The 17,396-nt window shown below is 37.9% G+C and overlaps 1 non-coding gene across 1 annotated transcript; it reads right to left on the bottom strand.

Moving 5' to 3' along the window:
- Positions 1-2,841: 2,841 nt before the first annotated feature.
- On the bottom strand, positions 2,842-2,945 carry LOC112731187 (small nucleolar RNA R71). The gene has a single exon (XR_003166976.1). It is a non-coding gene; the product is annotated as a small nucleolar RNA R71 (small nucleolar RNA).
- Positions 2,946-17,396: the final 14,451 nt, after the last annotated feature.

The raw sequence follows: 17,396 nt of genomic DNA, 5'->3' as shown, positions 1-17,396 counted from the left end.
TACTTAAATGCTATGAATGGAAGATTTCTCATGAAATTTTGCAAGACTTTGATGCAATTGTTTGGATGATTTCAGGGAAGAAGAGGCTAGGCAAGGAAGCAACAAAATCAATAAAGGAAGCTTGAATATCACATGTGGAGTTTAAGTTCCAGTTTAAGCTTAAACTGGAACTTAAACTACCAAGCCATATAATGCTGGAAATGGCGTTTAAGTTCCAGTTTAAGCCTAAACTGGAGCTTAAACGCCAGAATCATGAAGGCTAAGAAATGCTGGAACTGGCGTTTAACCTCCAGTTTAACCTTAAACTGGAAGTTAAACGCCAGAATGAGAATTTCACCAAGGGAGCATTTCCACGTTTAAGCTCCAGTTTAACCTTAAACTGGAGCTTAAACGTGTTCGACACAATTTCTCACCAGGAGCATTTCCACGTTTAAGCTCCAGTTTAAGGTTAAACTGGAGCTTAAACGTGTTCGACTATTTCTCTTCTCCAGGGTTGCTTTCTCATTTCCACGTTTAAGCTTCAGTTTAACCTTAAACTGAAGCTTAAACGTGTTCGACCCAATTGCTCCTCCAGGGTTGCTTTCTTCATTTCCACGTTTAAGCTTCAGTTTAACCTTAAACTGAAGCTTTAACGTGTTCGACATTTCACACTCCTGGGTTACTTTCTTCCATTTCCACGTTTAAGTTTCAGTTTAACCTTAAACTAGAACTTAAACTTCAACTTAAACGCCACTTTTTGAAAGGATTTCTGGGCCAAATATATTGAAGTTTAAGTTAGCATTTGACCACAAACATTAACTTAAACGTATTATGGTATGAAACCCAATTGAATATCATGTTTATGGGATTGGGCCTGAAGGATTGATGAGTCTGGAGCTTTAATTTGTTGAGTCTTGTGTCATTACTTGTTTATCACTAAGTTTGCTCAATGAATGTTACAGAATTGGATCACAGCCTCATCAGGATTATGGACCATAAACCCAAAGCAAAAGGAAATCAGGGAAAGGCCTCAAAGCCCAAGAAACACAACAGAAGCTCAATTTAGAAAGTGTATAAATAGGATAGAATTTAAGTTAGTTGGGGGAAGTTTTTACACGGAGAACTTCGGATCATTTTCTTTTAGTTTTGTAATTGAATTCAGAGCTATGACTCACTAAACCCCTTTCATTGGGTTAGGGAGCTCTATTGTAATTCAATGAATCAATAATAGTTTTATCTTCTTCTTCAATCTTTTCTCTTGAATTTTGTTAGAAAGCTTCTCGATCTAATTCCATTGGGTAGTTGTCTTGGGAAAGAAACTGCCCATAATTGGAATCCTTCGGAACCTTGGGAAAGGAATGGAGGATTCATGCTAGAGAAGCTTTCTCACAGTGAATTGGATTGGGGTTTGGATGGATATTGTGACATGTAATCCTACCAAATTGTGGTTCATGAAACTGTGTGGTATAATCAGTGATCGAGCATCATCTCTTCTTATGAACATTTAAACCAAGGGATTGGGAATTTGTTTGTTTTTAGAGAGAATTGGTGAGCCAAGGGATTGGGATCCAATCATATAAGATTGCCAAGCAAAATTTAATGAATGCATTGGTTGAGGAAGGGATAAAAGTTGTTTTGATTCGGAGATCTCAATATCTCCTAACACCCAATGAATTCCCATTTCTGATTTACCACTTTCTCTTTACATTCTGCAATTAAATTCATGCAATCACCCCTATCCCTTTTAATTTCAGCAATTTAGCTTCTCGCTCTTTAATTCATGCAAATTTTACATTCTGCAATTCTCATCTAAATCTTGATTCCGCTCAACTAGAACATACTTCTAATCCGAATTGCTCACTCAACCAATCCTTGTGGGATTCGACCTCACTCTATTGTGAGTTTTTACTTGACGATAACCGGTGCACTTGCCGGAAGGAATTTTGCCGATCGTGCAATTTCCTAAATCGTAGCATAACAAGTTTATGCGCATCAAGTTTATGGCGCCGTTGCCGGGGATTGGTTTTCGATTGACAATTCTCAAATTGGAAGTTAACTAGATTGAGCATTTTTTTTGTTTTGATAATTTAGTTCAAGTTACTTGTTGAATTTTAACTTCTGCACTCTGTTACTTGTTTTCTTTCTTTATGCCTTTAAATTCAAGCCACTAACTCACTGACCCACTAACTATTTGAATTAATTCCTCAACTGCTCTAACCATACTCTTCCATTAACCAAGAGTATTTCACTTGTTTGGTGCCTGTGCTGTGTTCTTGTATGACAGGTAGGAGAGGAGAGACATCAACTCCTCCATATACCGAACCAGAGAGGACCCTTCATAGACTTAGAAGGGAAGCAAGAGGGAAGAGAGTACTGAGAGAAGAGGAATCTGAAGGAGAATCTGAGGACAATTTTGAGGAATCTTTAGATCTCAACATGGATAGAGAAGTTCACAACCATGAGAGGGCTGATGGAAACAATGCCATTCCTGAGAGGAGGGTTCTTGGTTCATACATAAACCCAACCTCTGGGAATTGTGGTAGCAGCATTCAGAAACCACCCATTCAGGCCAACAATTTTGAACTTAAACCACAGCTAATATCACTTGTGGAGGATCATTGTTCATTTGGTGGGAGTGCTAATGAAGATCCAAACCAACATCTCACAAAATTCCTGAGAATTTGCGACACTGTGAAGTCCAATGGAGTCCAGGAAGATACCTATAAATTGCTCTTGTTCCCATTTTCACTTAGGGACAAGGCAGCTAAGTGGCTGGAATCATTCCCAAGGGGGAGCCTAACAACCTGGGATGAGGTGGAAAGCAAGTTTCTGGCACGTTTCTACCCCCCACAAAAGGTCAATAGGCTTCGATCTGAGGTTCAGACTTTTAGACAACAAGATGGTGAAACTCTCTACGAGGCATGGGAGAGATTCAAGGATTTGACAAGGAAATGCCCACCAGACATGTTCCATGACTGGGTGCAATTGCATATTTTCTATGATGGACTTTCTTATGAATCAAGGAAGGCTGTAGACCATTCATCAGGAGGTTCATTGAACAGGAAAAAGACTGTGGAAGAAGCCATTGAAGTGATTGAGACAGTGGCTGAGAATGAGTACTACTATGCTTCAGAGAGACACAACACTAAGGGAGTCATGGAGCTGAACCATGTTGATACAATTTTAGCCCAAAACAAGGTGTTTGCCAAGCAACTAGCAGAGCTCACCAGGAAATTAGAAACAAAGCAAGTGGCTGCAATACACACACAAGATCAAGAGGAAGTAAGCACTGAAGGAGGTGATTGGGAAGAGGCCAACTATGTGGGAAACCAACAAAGGCAATCATATGATCCACATTCCAACACTTACAACCCAGGATGGAAAAACCACCCAAACTTTGGGTGGGGGAACCAACAAACCCAACCACAAAACCACAAACCTTACAACCATAACCAACACAACAATTCCACATACCAAAACTCCAACCAAAGATCATACCAAGCCACACAAAACACTTACTCCCAACCATCATATCATGGCCAAAATAATCAACCTACCCAACCTAATCCGAACCAACAATTTCAAGATCAATTAAACAGGATAGAAGGAATGCTTGCAAACATGGGTCAGGACATAAGTGAGTTGAAAAGCTTTAGGGATGATGTGAGATCTACCTTAAGGAACCATGGTGAAAAACTCAAGAGGATGGAGTCTCAAGTAGGAGAGCTATCTCAACAGGCCCCTAAGTCAACTGCAGTGTTCCCTAGTGACACAGAAAAGAATCCTAAAGGGGAACAAAAGGGAGTGAGATGGGAAGAATGCAAGGCCATCACCATATTGAAGGAAGTCTCAGAAGAAGAAGGAATCAGACCCTCAGAACAGGAGCCAGAAATCTTGAAGGAAGGTGTGGAAGAAGCTAAGCAAGAAAGTGAAACTGAGTAAGCCAAGGATCTGCAAAAAGGCATGCTGGAAACATACCAACCAAAAGCACCATTTCCTCAAAGGTTAGGAGGAGGTGAAAAAGGGAAAACCTATTCAAGGTTTTTAGAGACATTTAAGTCTCTCCATATCAATATTCCCTTCCTTGAGATTCTCCAGCAGATGCCTACACAGATCAAGTATTTAAAGGAATTGCTGAGCAAGAAAAGAGTTTTGAAGGGAGGACAAACTGTAATAATGAACAAAGAATGCAGTGCCCTCATCAAGAAGGACATAGTCTCTAAGAAAACAGACCCAGGAAGTTTTCATATCCCCTGCATCATAGGGGAAACAAAAATTGACAGAGGATTCTGTGATCTAGGAGCTAGCATAAATGTGATGCCTCTGACTCTTATGAAGAGGCTACAACTGAATGAGGTGAGATCCACTGATGTAATCATACAACTGGCTGACAAAACTCAGAAGCAAGCTGAAGGGGTAGTTGAAAATGTGCTGGTGAAAGTGGGAAATTATTTCTTCCCCACAGACTTTGTCATTTTGGACATGGAGGAAAGCTACCTACACCCTATCATTCTGGGAAGGCCATTTCTAGCCACTGCTAGAGCGCTCATAGATGTAGAACAAGGAGAGCTAATCTTGAGAATACATGATGAACAGCTCATTTTCAATGTTTTCAAACCTGCATCTGAGCCTGAACCAGAACCTGAAAAGCCTAAGGATGATAGTAGCCATCTGTGTTTGGAGGAAAGCAATCCAGCAGCTGAAACTCTGAAACAGTCCTTGGAAGGCAAACAAGAATTGCAAGAGTTAAAGCCACAAGAATCAATAGAAACAGATCAGAAGGATCCTCCTGGCATAAGGGTCAATGAAGAAATCCTCAAGAGAAAGGGAAGAATTGTAAAGAAATTGCCAAGAGGGTGGAGAAACAAGAAAATTCCCACTGAAGGTTTCTCTCCGGGAGATAAAGTGATATCAAGTCATTATCTGCCAATCCCACCTGGCCTCAAAACCATTCCTTCCCAGCTCCCTCAAGTGTTCACAATCTGGAAAGTTCTTTCTATGGAACATTTGGAAATCATGAAGGAATCAAATGGGGACGTTTTCATAGTGAGAGGAGAGGACATCAAGCACTACAATCCACCCTAACAAGGGGCAACCGTCAAGCTAGTGACGTTAAAGAAGCGCTTGTTGGGAGGCAACCCAACCTGAGGTAATACTCCCTTGCTGTTTCTTTTATTTGTTTCAATAAAAAGGTGAAGTAGTTTCTGTGCATTGCAAAGAATTAAGTTTGGTGTTTCACACCAAACAATGAATTCGTGGATCAATAATTCAAAGGGGAATGTGTGACTCTAAGTTTGGTGTTCCACCACACAGATCAACTGAACACAACAACCTTTGAATTATATGAAAGGAACAACCATTCTAAGCAATCACAGGAATGCTTAAAATCCTTAGCAGCAACTTCATTCCAAGGAGAATTCAAGGACTCAAAGAGCAGAGGAGTAAGTAGGAGACTAAGTTTGGTGTTCACACACCAACTTAAGACTCAGACACTTGCCCATACATAGTTGAGCTAACCACTCAAGTGCTTGAGAAGCAAGCAACTTCATCACTCTTTGCAGGAAAGGAAACAAGGATCTGAGAAAGAACATGAAGCAACAATTAGGAGAAGAAGGAGAAATCAAATTGTCTCCTGGCAACAAAGAGAAAACAAGAAATTTCACAAGGTGGTGGTGTTCCTTGACCATTCTTTAAAAGGCAAACAAAAGCATGCTTGTTCTGGTTTAAACTGTAATTGTTGAATCTTTCTGGAATGTGAAGTTTTTAGTATGAGTGTCTGTTTATTGCTTTGAATAAAGTGAATGCCTAGATGTTTGGATATAACTTCACCTTCTTAAACAAATGCTTGCCATGCTTGTTCTGTTTCCAAAAATAAAAGAAAAGTGTGAACAAAAGTAACTTGGCTCAATTAGTGACAAATCAAGTAGAATTAAGTGGTGGTATGCATGCTTGATTGTTTAGTCAGATCACTGGAAATAGAGTGTAGAATTATCATTTTTTGTGTAGAAATTGAAAACTGTCTATGGATCTTGATGAATAAATGTCTTTGGCCATGAAAAAGAAAGAAAAAGAAGAAGAAAAAGCCACTGAAAAAGGGCAACCAAAAAGCAAAAAAATTGAGAAAATAAGCTAGGCACCAATGGTTTGAACTTCTGAGACAAATGCCTGTGGTGTTTATGTATTAAGGATATGCTTGGATGAATAGGTTCTGAGGAGTGTTTCAACACTTGGTAACTTGGGTTAACTAACCCGGGATTATCAACCAAAAGTCCATTATCAAGAGCAACCTAAATACAAAACATTTAGTCATACAAAGAGGTGCTGGGCACCAATGTCTCAAGAAGAAATGTGAACTAAAATGCCTGTAGTGGATATGTGTAGTGCACTGATAAGAAAAAGAAAATGCCAAAGGCTTGTGCAACACATGACACTAAGCAAACAAGGAGCAAAGGAGCTCTAAGAAAAAGAAAAGAAAAACAAAGAAGAGAAAAGTGCCAAGGACATAAGAATAACAAGAGGCCATAGCAGTGTTTGATGGATGCAATGAAAAAGTGATAATCTTACCTGATAAGAATGAAAAAGTGATACTGCAACTTTCTGCATAAAACCCTTCTGATGAACTTCAAATGCTTGCTAATATAGCCAATGTAATTGCTTTCTGTTTCATACTTTCTTCTCAAATAACTCAGGACTTGCTTAGGGACAAGCAAGTATTAAGTTTGGTGTTGTGATGCCAAGGCATCTTAGGCTAGTTTCACTAGCATTTTTCTGTTAGTTTTAGTTGTTTTATGCATTTTCTTGAGCTTAAAGTAACCAAGAATGGTTAAATGAATAACAAAGCAATGAACCATCCAAACAGTATGATTTTGATGCAAATTTCATGAGTTTTAGTTATATTACTTGAATGCTATGAATGGAAGATTTCTCATGAAATTTTGCAAGACTTTGATGCAATTGTTTGGATGATTTCAGGGAAGAAGAGGCTAGGCAAGGAAGCAACAAAATCAATAAAGGAAGCTTGAATATCACATGTGGAGTTTAAGTTCCAGTTTAAGCTTAAACTGGAACTTAAACTACCAAGCCATATAATGCTGGAAATGGCGTTTAAGTTCTAGTTTAAGCCTAAACTGGAGCTTAAACGCCAGAATCATGAAGGCTAAGAAATGCTGGAACTGGCGTTTAACCTCCAGTTTAACCTTAAACTGGAAGTTAAATGCCAGAATGAGAATTTCACCAAGGGAGCATTTCCACGTTTAAGCTCCAGTTTAACCTTAAACTGGAGCTTAAACGTGTTCGACACAATTTCTCACCAGGAGCATTTCCACGTTTAAGCTCCAGTTTAAGGTTAAACTGGAGCTTAAACGTGTTCGACTATTTCTCTCCTCCAGGGTTGCTTTCTCATTTCCACGTTTAAGCTTCAATTTAACCTTAAACTGAAGCTTAAACGTGTTCGACCCAATTGCTCCTCCAGGGTTGCTTTCTTCATTTCCACGTTTAAGCTTCAGTTTAACCTTAAACTGAAGCTTAAACGTGTTCGACATTTCACACTCCTGGGTTGCTTTCTTCCATTTCCACGTTTAAGTTTCAGTTTAACCTTAAACTAGAACTTAAACTTCAACTTAAATGCCACTTTTTGAAAGGATTTCTGGGCCAAATATATTGAAGTTTAAGTTAGCATTTGACCACAAACATTAACTTAAACGTATTATGGTATGAAACCCAATTGAATATCATGTTTATGGGATTGGGCCTGAAGGATTGATGAGTCTGGAGCTTTAATTTGTTGAGTCTTGTGTCATTACTTGTTTATCACTAAGTTTGCTCAATGAATGTTACAGAATTGGATCACAGCCTCATCAGGATTATGGACCATAAACCCAAAGCAAAAGGAAATCAGGGAAAGGCCTCAAAGCCCAAGAAACACAACAGAAGCTCAATTTAGAAAGTGTATAAATAGGATAGAATTTAAGTTAGTTGGGGGAAGTTTTTACACGGAGAACTTCGGATCATTTTCTTTTAGTTTTGTAATTGAATTCAGAGCTATGACTCACTAAACCCCTTTCATTGGGTTAGGGAGCTCTATTGTAATTCAATGAATCAATAATAGTTTTATCTTCTTCTTCAATCTTTTCTCTTGAATTTTGTTAGAAAGCTTCTCGATCTAATTCCATTGGGTAGTTGTCTTGGGAAAGAAACTGCCCATAATTGGAATCCTTCGGAACCTTGGGAAAGGAATGGAGGATTCATGCTAGAGAAGCTTTCTCACAGTGAATTGGATTGGGGTTTGGATGGATATTGTGACATGTAATCCTACCAAATTGTGGTTCATGAAACTGTGTGGTATAATCAGTGATCGAGCATCATCTCTTCTTATGAACATTTAAACCAAGGGATTGGGAATTTGTTTGTTTTTAGAGAGAATTGGTGAGCCAAGGGATTGGGATCCAATCATATAAGATTGCCAAGCAAAATTTAATGAATGCATTGGTTGAGGAAGGGATAAAAGTTGTTTTGATTCGGAGATCTCAATATCTCCTAACACCCAATGAATTCCCATTTCTGATTTACCACTTTCTCTTTACATTCTGCATTTAAATTCATGCAATCACCCCCATCCCTTTTAATTTCAACAATTTAGCTTCTCGCTCTTTAATTCATGCAAATTTTACATTCTGCAATTCTCATCTAAATCTTGATTCCGCTCAACTAGAACATACTTCTAATCCGAATTGCTCACTCAACCAATCCTTGTGGGATTCGACCTCACTCTATTGTGAGTTTTTACTTGACGATAACCGGTGCAATTTCCTAAATCGTAGCATAACAAGTTTATGCGCATCAAAGCTTCAACATGTACGTGAGAAAACAATAGAAGCCATGGCATACCAGTGGTGCAGAATTTGCAACAAAGGAAGGAGTGTGGGTAATGAAAATATTAATATAAGGTCATGTCAATGCAAAAGTAATTCAGGTATAAAAGATTGGCATTGATTTAAATAATATTACCTAACCAGAATAAAACAAGTCACTAAGAACTCAAAATAATTCAAGAGAAGCTACAACAGTTAAATAAGAAAATTTTTAACACCAATTGAAAAAAATAATAATTTTAGAAAAGAAAATAAAAATATGCACAAAATTAAAATGCAATGAATGAAAGTATGCAAATAAATTAAATAAAATAGAATGGAAGTGAAAGAAAATATGAAAGGAAGAAGAAAGAAATAAGAAAAGATAAAAAAATAAGGATTTGGAAAAGAAAAATATAAGATATTTTGGCAGGGTTGGATGAGCTGTGCGGCGCTAGCGACACGGACGCGTGGGGCACGCGGTCGCGCGACTTGCGCTTATTCAGATTGACGCGGTCGCGTCGGTCACGCGGTCGCGTCGGTCACGCGGTCGCGTCGGTCACGCGGTCGCGTGACTCGTTTATGCTACTGGCGCGAGGGCAGCCTCGCACTCGCACAACTCTCTGTTCGAAATCTTATTTTGCCAAATTTCGGGTGACGCAATCGCGTGGGTCATGCGATTGCGTGAGTGGCCAATATTAGGATATGACGCGGTCGCGTCGGTCACGCGGTCGCATCGTAGGGCTTGTGCGTTTAGCACCAGTCCATCACCACTCCAGCACAACTTTCGGTCAAGCACCCTTTTCACGTCAATATTCAGGTCACGCGGCCGCGTGGGTGACGCGGTCGCGTGGGGGGGCCAATGTTCCCACCTGACGCGGTCGCGTCAGCGACGCTGCCGCGTCGCGTGCGTGCTTTTTTTTTGATGCAGTATGCAGAGTGCAAAATGATATGGATGTTATGAGTAATTCCAGGTTCAATGAAATAAAATAAAATAAAACTCAAAAACAAACAAAACATACTAGAATTAAAACTGAAAAAGGGACGATCATACCATGGTGGGTTGTCTCCCACCTAGCACTTTTAGTTAAAGTCCTTAAGTTGGACATTTGGTGAGCTCCCTGTTATGATGGCTTGTGCTTGAACTCATCAAGGAATCTCCACCAATGTTTGTATCTCCAGTAACCTCTGGGGTCCCAAACTAGGCATGTAAAGCCCTTAAGAAGCTTCAAACAGATTCTTAGGCTCCCGGGGTGGCAAATGTCAGAGCAGATTCCAGGATTCCAAATCTTGCTTTTACACCCATTTTTGTCGGGATCTGTATTTTTCCAGCCGGGTGATAAGTAATTTGAATTCTCACTGCAGCTACCAAACAGCTTCCTAGACCCATTCAATTGAGCTTTACACCAACCTTTGCGTTTAAACTTTGAGCTTTCCACCATATTGAACCTTGTAGGACAATTCTTACCACTGACCATCTTCCTCTTACTCTTAATGCCACAAAGAGCTCTAAGTTGACCATCCGTCTCCAGTAGCCCATATTCAAGTGGGATTAGAAAGCTAAGGGATATGAATTTTACCCACTTGAATGTTGTGAAGGATGATGGCAACTTAGGGGGAGGAGTCTCCAATAACTTTGGCAAGGTGATTTCAAGCTCCACTCCCTTGTGCTCTTTGACAACTTCTACCTCTTTGCAAATTTCTTTAATTTCAACCTCTTCCTCTTGGTAGCTTTCTTCCAATTCAATCTCTTCTTCATTACTTACCAAGGGCATGGGAGGTAGTGCTTTTTCTTCTTGAATTTCCATCTCTTGATCAACCTCTTCAAAGTCTTTAGCTATGATATGCCTTGGAGGTTGTACACCCTCCTCAACATCAATTTCAAACGTCTTTGAAGGAGGTTCATGGCTGGAGTTTCCAATGGAGGTACAGCATCCTTTAAGTTTGCAACCACTTCTTCCTTTTTAATAATTTCTGCTTTGTCCAGTTGTTTAAGTATAAAATCATACTCATCCTCGATGATTTTCTTTCCATGACAACTCCTTTCAACTACTCCTTCATCTTCAAGGGTCTCTCCTACCTTTACCCGTAGGGCCTCCTCTAGCTCTTTATGAAGTATGGATTCGCGAAGATGATTCCTTCTTTCCTGTTCCATATCAATAACATAATTGGAATCATCTTGCTCTTGGATTGATGGATATTGGTGCTCTCCCATGGAGGGTGGTGATGGGATGAAAAGATCATTATGTGGTTGAAAAGGAAGTGCACTAGAGCTTGAGGGTTGAATATTGGAGGTAGAGGGTTGGTTTATGCGGGATATAAGATTTTGGAATGTAGAGGTGAGACCAATGATGTTAGAGATGAGTGTATTGTTATCCAATGGAGGTTGGGGTGGATCTATGTATGGTTCATTTGGTTCATAGGGTGGTTGGTATGGTGGACGTGGGTTAGGATCATATGGAGGTAAATGGTGTAAATGGGCTTGTGAGTTTGGTGGTCCAAAGTCATGTTGAGGAAAGGGTTCATAGGCATATGGTGGTGGTTGTTGATAGTCCATTGGAGGTGGTTGTTGCCATGAGGGTTGATCAAATCCTTGTGGCTCCTCCCATCTTTGATTGTTCCAACCTTGATACCTGTTCTCATTGTAATTTCTTCTTCCTGCAACATAATTGTAACCAGACTCATAGCCAAAGGGGTGAGAGTTCATAGTAGCAAATAAAAATTAAAAACGAAAATAAAAACAAATTTAGATTAAAAGGTTATTGAAATTTAAATTTTAAATTTGAAAATTAAATTTTGAAATTTGAATTTTAAATTTGATTTTTGAAATAAGATAAGATAAGATTTTGAAAAAGATATGATTTTTGAAAAAGATTTGAATTTTGAAATTTTAAATTTTGAAATTTTAAATTTTAAATTTTGAATTTAAAATTTTGAAAAATTTTTAAAATTGAATTTTGAAAATTTTTAAATTTGAATTTTGAAATTTGATTTTTAAATTTTGAATTTTTGAATTTAATAAGGAAAGAGAAAAACAATAAAATGACAACAAACTTAAAAATTTTTAGATCAAAACGAAGAAAACAACTAAGAACAACTTGAAAGTCAAGATGAACACGAAGAACAACTTGAAGATCAAGATGAACACCAAGAAAAAAATTTTTTTTTTTGAAATTTTTTTTATAATTAAATAAAAACCAATAACCTCTTAATTTATGAAAAGGCAAAAATAAAAATAAAAACAAATAAACAAGCAAAAAGCAAATATTTACAATAACCAATAATAAGGCACATGTTTGCAATTCCCCGGCAACGGCGCCATTTTGATGAGAAAAATTTTGCGTGGTCTAGAAATTTGCGGATAAATCCTCGTTGTAAGTATAGTTACTAAACCAAGCAATCAACCTTTCTTACAAACGTTTTGGTTGTCACAAGTAACAAACCCCTAAATAAATTGATAACTGAAGTATTCAAACCTCGAGTCGTCTTCTCAAGGAATTGCAGGGAGGTGTTCTTATTATTGGTTATGAGTCTTGTAAATTGGGGGTTTTGGAAAGAAGGAGCAAGTAATGTAAGATAGCAAGTCGTTAAAATAATAAATAACAAAGCTCTTGGCAAGGTATAAGAACTGGAAGTCCTATCCTGGTTATCCTTATCAATTGTGATGAGAATTAGATTTTTCTCCCACTTTGTTAACCTCTAACTATGAAGGTAAGTTAAGTGGATGAATTAATTTTTATTCCTCAGATCCTAGTCTTTCCTTGAGAAAAGTTAGAGTTACTGGAACTCGAATTAATTCTTGAAGAATTCCAATTTTCAATCAACAATGAGTTTGATAACTCAAGTGTCTCCAATGACTCAACCAAAGTCAAGAGTAAAAATTCTAAATTAAATTAAAAGCATCAATATAAATAAAGCAAAGCAATCTTAAATCTGAAATACCTCAAATAATATTAATTAAGAAAATCATAACATGAATGTAGCATAAGCCAAATAGGCAACATAACTAATACAAGCATTAAAGCATCTGAAAGTAAAAAGAGAAATATAAAATAAAAAAGAATATTGAACCTGGGATTGAGAGGCACTCCTAAAACTAAGAGAAATCCTAAATCCTAATCCTAAGAGAGAGGAGAGAACCTCTCTCTCTAAAAACTACATCTAAATCCTAAAATTGTGAATATGAAAGCTTATTATCATGAATGGATGCATTCTCCCACTTTATAGCCTCTAATCTGTGTTTTCTGGGCCGAGAACTGGGTCAGAAACAGCCCAGAATTCGCTGGTTGCGAATTCAAACACGCTGATTTTCGCCACTGCGATGCAGCCGCGTGGGGCACGCGTTCGCATTGCCTAGCGTTAGGGCAACTATGGCATATTATATATCAAATCGAAGCCCCGAACGTTAGCTTTCCAACGCAACTGAAACCGCGTCGTTTGGACCTCTATAGCTCAAGTTATGACTGTTTTAGTGCGAGAGGGTCAAGCTGACAGCTTTGCAGTTCCTTCAACTTCTTGTATTCCTTCCACTTTTGCATGCTTCCTTTCCATCCTCTAGGCCATTCTTGTCCTGTAATCTCTGAAAACACTTAACACACATATCAAGGCATCTAATGGTGATAAGAGAGGATTAATATTAGCAAATATAAGGCCAAAGAAGCATGTTTTCAATCATAGTACAAAATGAGGAAGGAGAATGTAAACTCATGCAAATAGTATGAATAAGTGGCTAAAGAGTTGATTAAATCCACTCAATTGAGCACAAGATAAACCATAAAATAGTGGTTTATCAGCTACTGCCTTCTGTAAATCTTGTTCCCCATGCCAAAGGTTTGGTAATATATCCAAGAGGGATGAGATGCCCCAACAGCTTATGCTATTCTGTGAAATTTTTTATGTTTGGGGCATTGACTTCATGGGTCCATTTCCAAACTCTAGTGGTTTCTTATACGTATTGTTAGCTGAGATTATGTTTCTAAATAGGTGGAAGCAATTTCTACCCGTACTGATGATGCTAACGTTGTTGTCTCCTTTGTTAGAAATCATATTATATGTCGCTTTGGATCACCACGAGCAATCGTGAGTGATCAAGGCACTCACTTTTGTAACAGGAGATTAGCAGGTCTACTGAAGAAGCATGGGATTGTTCATAAGGTAGCAACATCCTACCATCCTTAGACTAATGGGCAAGCTGAGGTGTCTAACAGAGAGATAAAGCGCATACTGGAGAAGATAGTCAAGCCTCATAGGAATGACTGGAGCACCAGCTTGTAGATGCGCTTTGGGCTTATTGGACAGCATACAAGACACCCATAGGAATGAGTCCCTTCCGCCTAGTATACGGAAAGGCTTATCACCTCCCCGTGGAGGTGGAACACAAGGCTTTCTAGGCTATAAGAAAATGCAACATGGGATTTGAGAAGGCTGGTGCGGAAAGGAAGCTGCAACTAGCAAAACTAGAGACCTTTCGACTCGAAGCATATGACAACTCCAGACTATACAAAGAGAAGGTGAAGGCTGTGCATGACAGGCATATCAAGAGAAGAGAGTTCAGACATGGGGAGCTAGTTCTCCTTTACAACTCAAGATTGAGGCTCATGCCAAGCAAGCTGCGTTCAAGATGGGAAGGCCCCTATAGAGTAGAGAAGGCAGAGTCATACGGCGTCTTCCACCTGAGTCATCCTTCAAGCTCCAAATTCATCAAGGTCAATGGACATCGCTTGAAGCTGTATCATGGTGAGAAGCTGAAGCACAATAAGGAGCTTGAGATCTTCCTCTTAGAGGATCCACCAACAGCAGAAGACTAAGCTTATGGACCGTCCAACTTAAGGACGTAAAAGCAAAGTGTTGGGTGGGAGACAATGATGAGACACAGAAGTTGGTGAATTAAAAATTATTAAAATAGTTACATTGCAAGTATAGTTCTTAACTCACCGAAAATCTACCTATCAATTTAGAAATATGTCACAGAGAGTTTAAATTAAAAATTACTGGGAGTTTAAGTCCCAGGTCATCTCCCAACGAGTTGCAGAAAAGTGTGCTATTTTATTAATCAGATGTTCCAAGAAGTTAAGTTAAGTAGGTGGAAAATTAAATTGAGAAAATTCAAATAATATGAATAATAGCCTTGACTGGGAGTTGATTAGTTGGAACCTCTATCATTGATGGGATGATTTCAAGATTAATTTATAATTAATGGTTGTTCTGTTTAGTTATCATTTACTAGGTAAAGGAAAGTCAAACAAGTTGGAATGCTAGATCTGTTCACGAGTTGCAATCCACTTAGTTCAAAGGGATTGGTGTTAGTGATTAGATAACAATCCAACAGTTAACCCAATTACAATTTTTCTTTCAATCCTTCCAACTCAAGAGTTTCTTTCAATCAACTCCCCATCAAGTGAGGAAACTACTCACTCATTGTAAATAATAAATCCATAACACATGAAAAGGGAATTAAAAGAAGACATGATTATTGAACTTGAAAATAAATTAAATTAGAAGAAATAATCCTTGTACTAAATAATCATGAAATTATTCAAATGACAAAATTGAGCAAAGCAAAGAACATGGAAGAATAAAACCAAGTTAAGAGAACGAACTAGAATGACGAAGTCTTGATGAGGAAATAACTCTTCTCAATATTCCAATGCTAAGACCAATTGAAAATTAAAATTCTAAAACCTAGAGAGAGAAACCTAAGGGAGTAGAACTAGATCTAAAACTCAAAACTGTGTAGAATGAATGTTGTGTTTTGTTTCTGCATATTCTCTGGCTCTAGTCTACTGTTCCGGGCCGAAAACTGGGTCGAAATAAGGCCCAAAATCGCCCCCAGCAAATTCTGCAGATTATGCAGATCGCACATGTCACGCGATCGCGTCATCCATGCGGACGCGTCATTCGCGCTTTTCCTTGCCACGGGTTCGCGTCGTCCACGCTACCGCGTCGCTTGAGCTTTTCCAATCCGTGCGGCTGCGTGAGCCATGCGGCCGCGTCACTGCGATTTGCTCTCCTTCGCGCGGTCGCGTGAGCCATGCAACCGCGTCACTTCTCGCTGGTTATCTCCTCAAATTCTTGTGTTCCTTCCATTTTTGCTGGCTTCCTTTCCAATCTCCAACTCATTCATGCCTTATAAAGTCTGAAACATTCAACACACAGATCACGGCATCGAATGGAATAAAGGATGATTAAAAATACATAATTAAAGTTTCTAGGAAGCAGTTTTCAAATATGTTATAAATCCAGGAAGGAATTATAATTTCATGCTAATTTAGTGAATAAGTGGGTAAGGATCATGATAAAACTACACAATTAAGCATAATATAAACCATAAAATAGTGGTTTATCAACCTCCCCACACTTAAACATTAGCATGTCCTCATGCTTAATTGAAGGAGATAAGGAAATAAGTATGAACATGTAGAAACTCATGAAATGCAATGCAAGCCTATATATATATATATAAATAAATGCAACTATATGATTCTTGCCCACTTGATCAAAAGTAACTAAGCTCTTCAAAACAATTACAAATCAAATTCCACTAATTCTATCATTATATAATAAAACAGATAAAAGTGCAAGAAGATAGCTCATGAAAGCAGGGAACATGAAAATTCAAGCATTGAACCCTCATTGATAATGTATGTACGCTCTAATCTCTAGTGTATAGGGTAATCACTCTATCCTTCTCTAATCATGCTTTCTAACTTTTGTTCTTCTCCTAACCAATCAACAATAGTTAATATACCAATGCAAACATCATGAGGTCTTATCAAGGTTGTAATGGGGCTAAGGTACAGGTAGAGGTATACATTTGGTCAAGTGAGCTAATAAATTAAATCTTTAATTGACCCAAGTTTCAACCCAACCTATATAATTTTAATGTAATCTTAAAGTTCATACCTAGCTACCCAGAATTCCCTTTTTCTATCCATACTCATGTATCAACTTTATATTTATCAACTTTATATTTGGTTCTATCATATGTGCGTTGATCTTTGAATTCTGAATTTAACATTAGGGTAATTTTTGTCCTCTTATTTATTTATATAAAATTATTTTTTTTTGACATTAAAATAAATATAGCTTATCAATGCACATAGATTTTTAATTCTTATAGTTTCACATGAGTAGGTATCCAAATTCCCATTAAATTCTCATGACACATTCCCTTAACAACTTTTGTTCCCACAATTTTCTATACTTAACTAGCACACATAATTCTATATTAAGCTAACCAAAGATTCAATTTGGGATATACAATTGTTTTTCAGCTTAAGGTTAGTAATGTGGTAAAATATAGAACAAATGGGATTTAAAGGCTCAAAGTGGTTAACAAAGGTAATTGAAAAGGGTAGGCTTAATTTGGATAAGTGAGTTTAAACAAATAATGGCCTCAATCATGTGCAAGCATGCAAATATAATAAATATTGGACATATAAGATAAAACAAAATATAGATTACAATCATAGAGAAGTAAACACACAAGAATGAAATAATTATGGTTAAATAATGTAACCATACATAAAGGTTCAAATCTTTCACAGGTTGTGTGTTCTTTAGCTCAAA

This window comes from Arachis hypogaea, chromosome 12 (genome assembly GCF_003086295.3).
Source record: "Arachis hypogaea cultivar Tifrunner chromosome 12, arahy.Tifrunner.gnm2.J5K5, whole genome shotgun sequence".
NCBI classification, from domain to species: Eukaryota; Viridiplantae; Streptophyta; class Magnoliopsida; order Fabales; family Fabaceae; genus Arachis; species Arachis hypogaea.
This window is presented reverse-complemented; position numbering and strand designations above follow the sequence as displayed.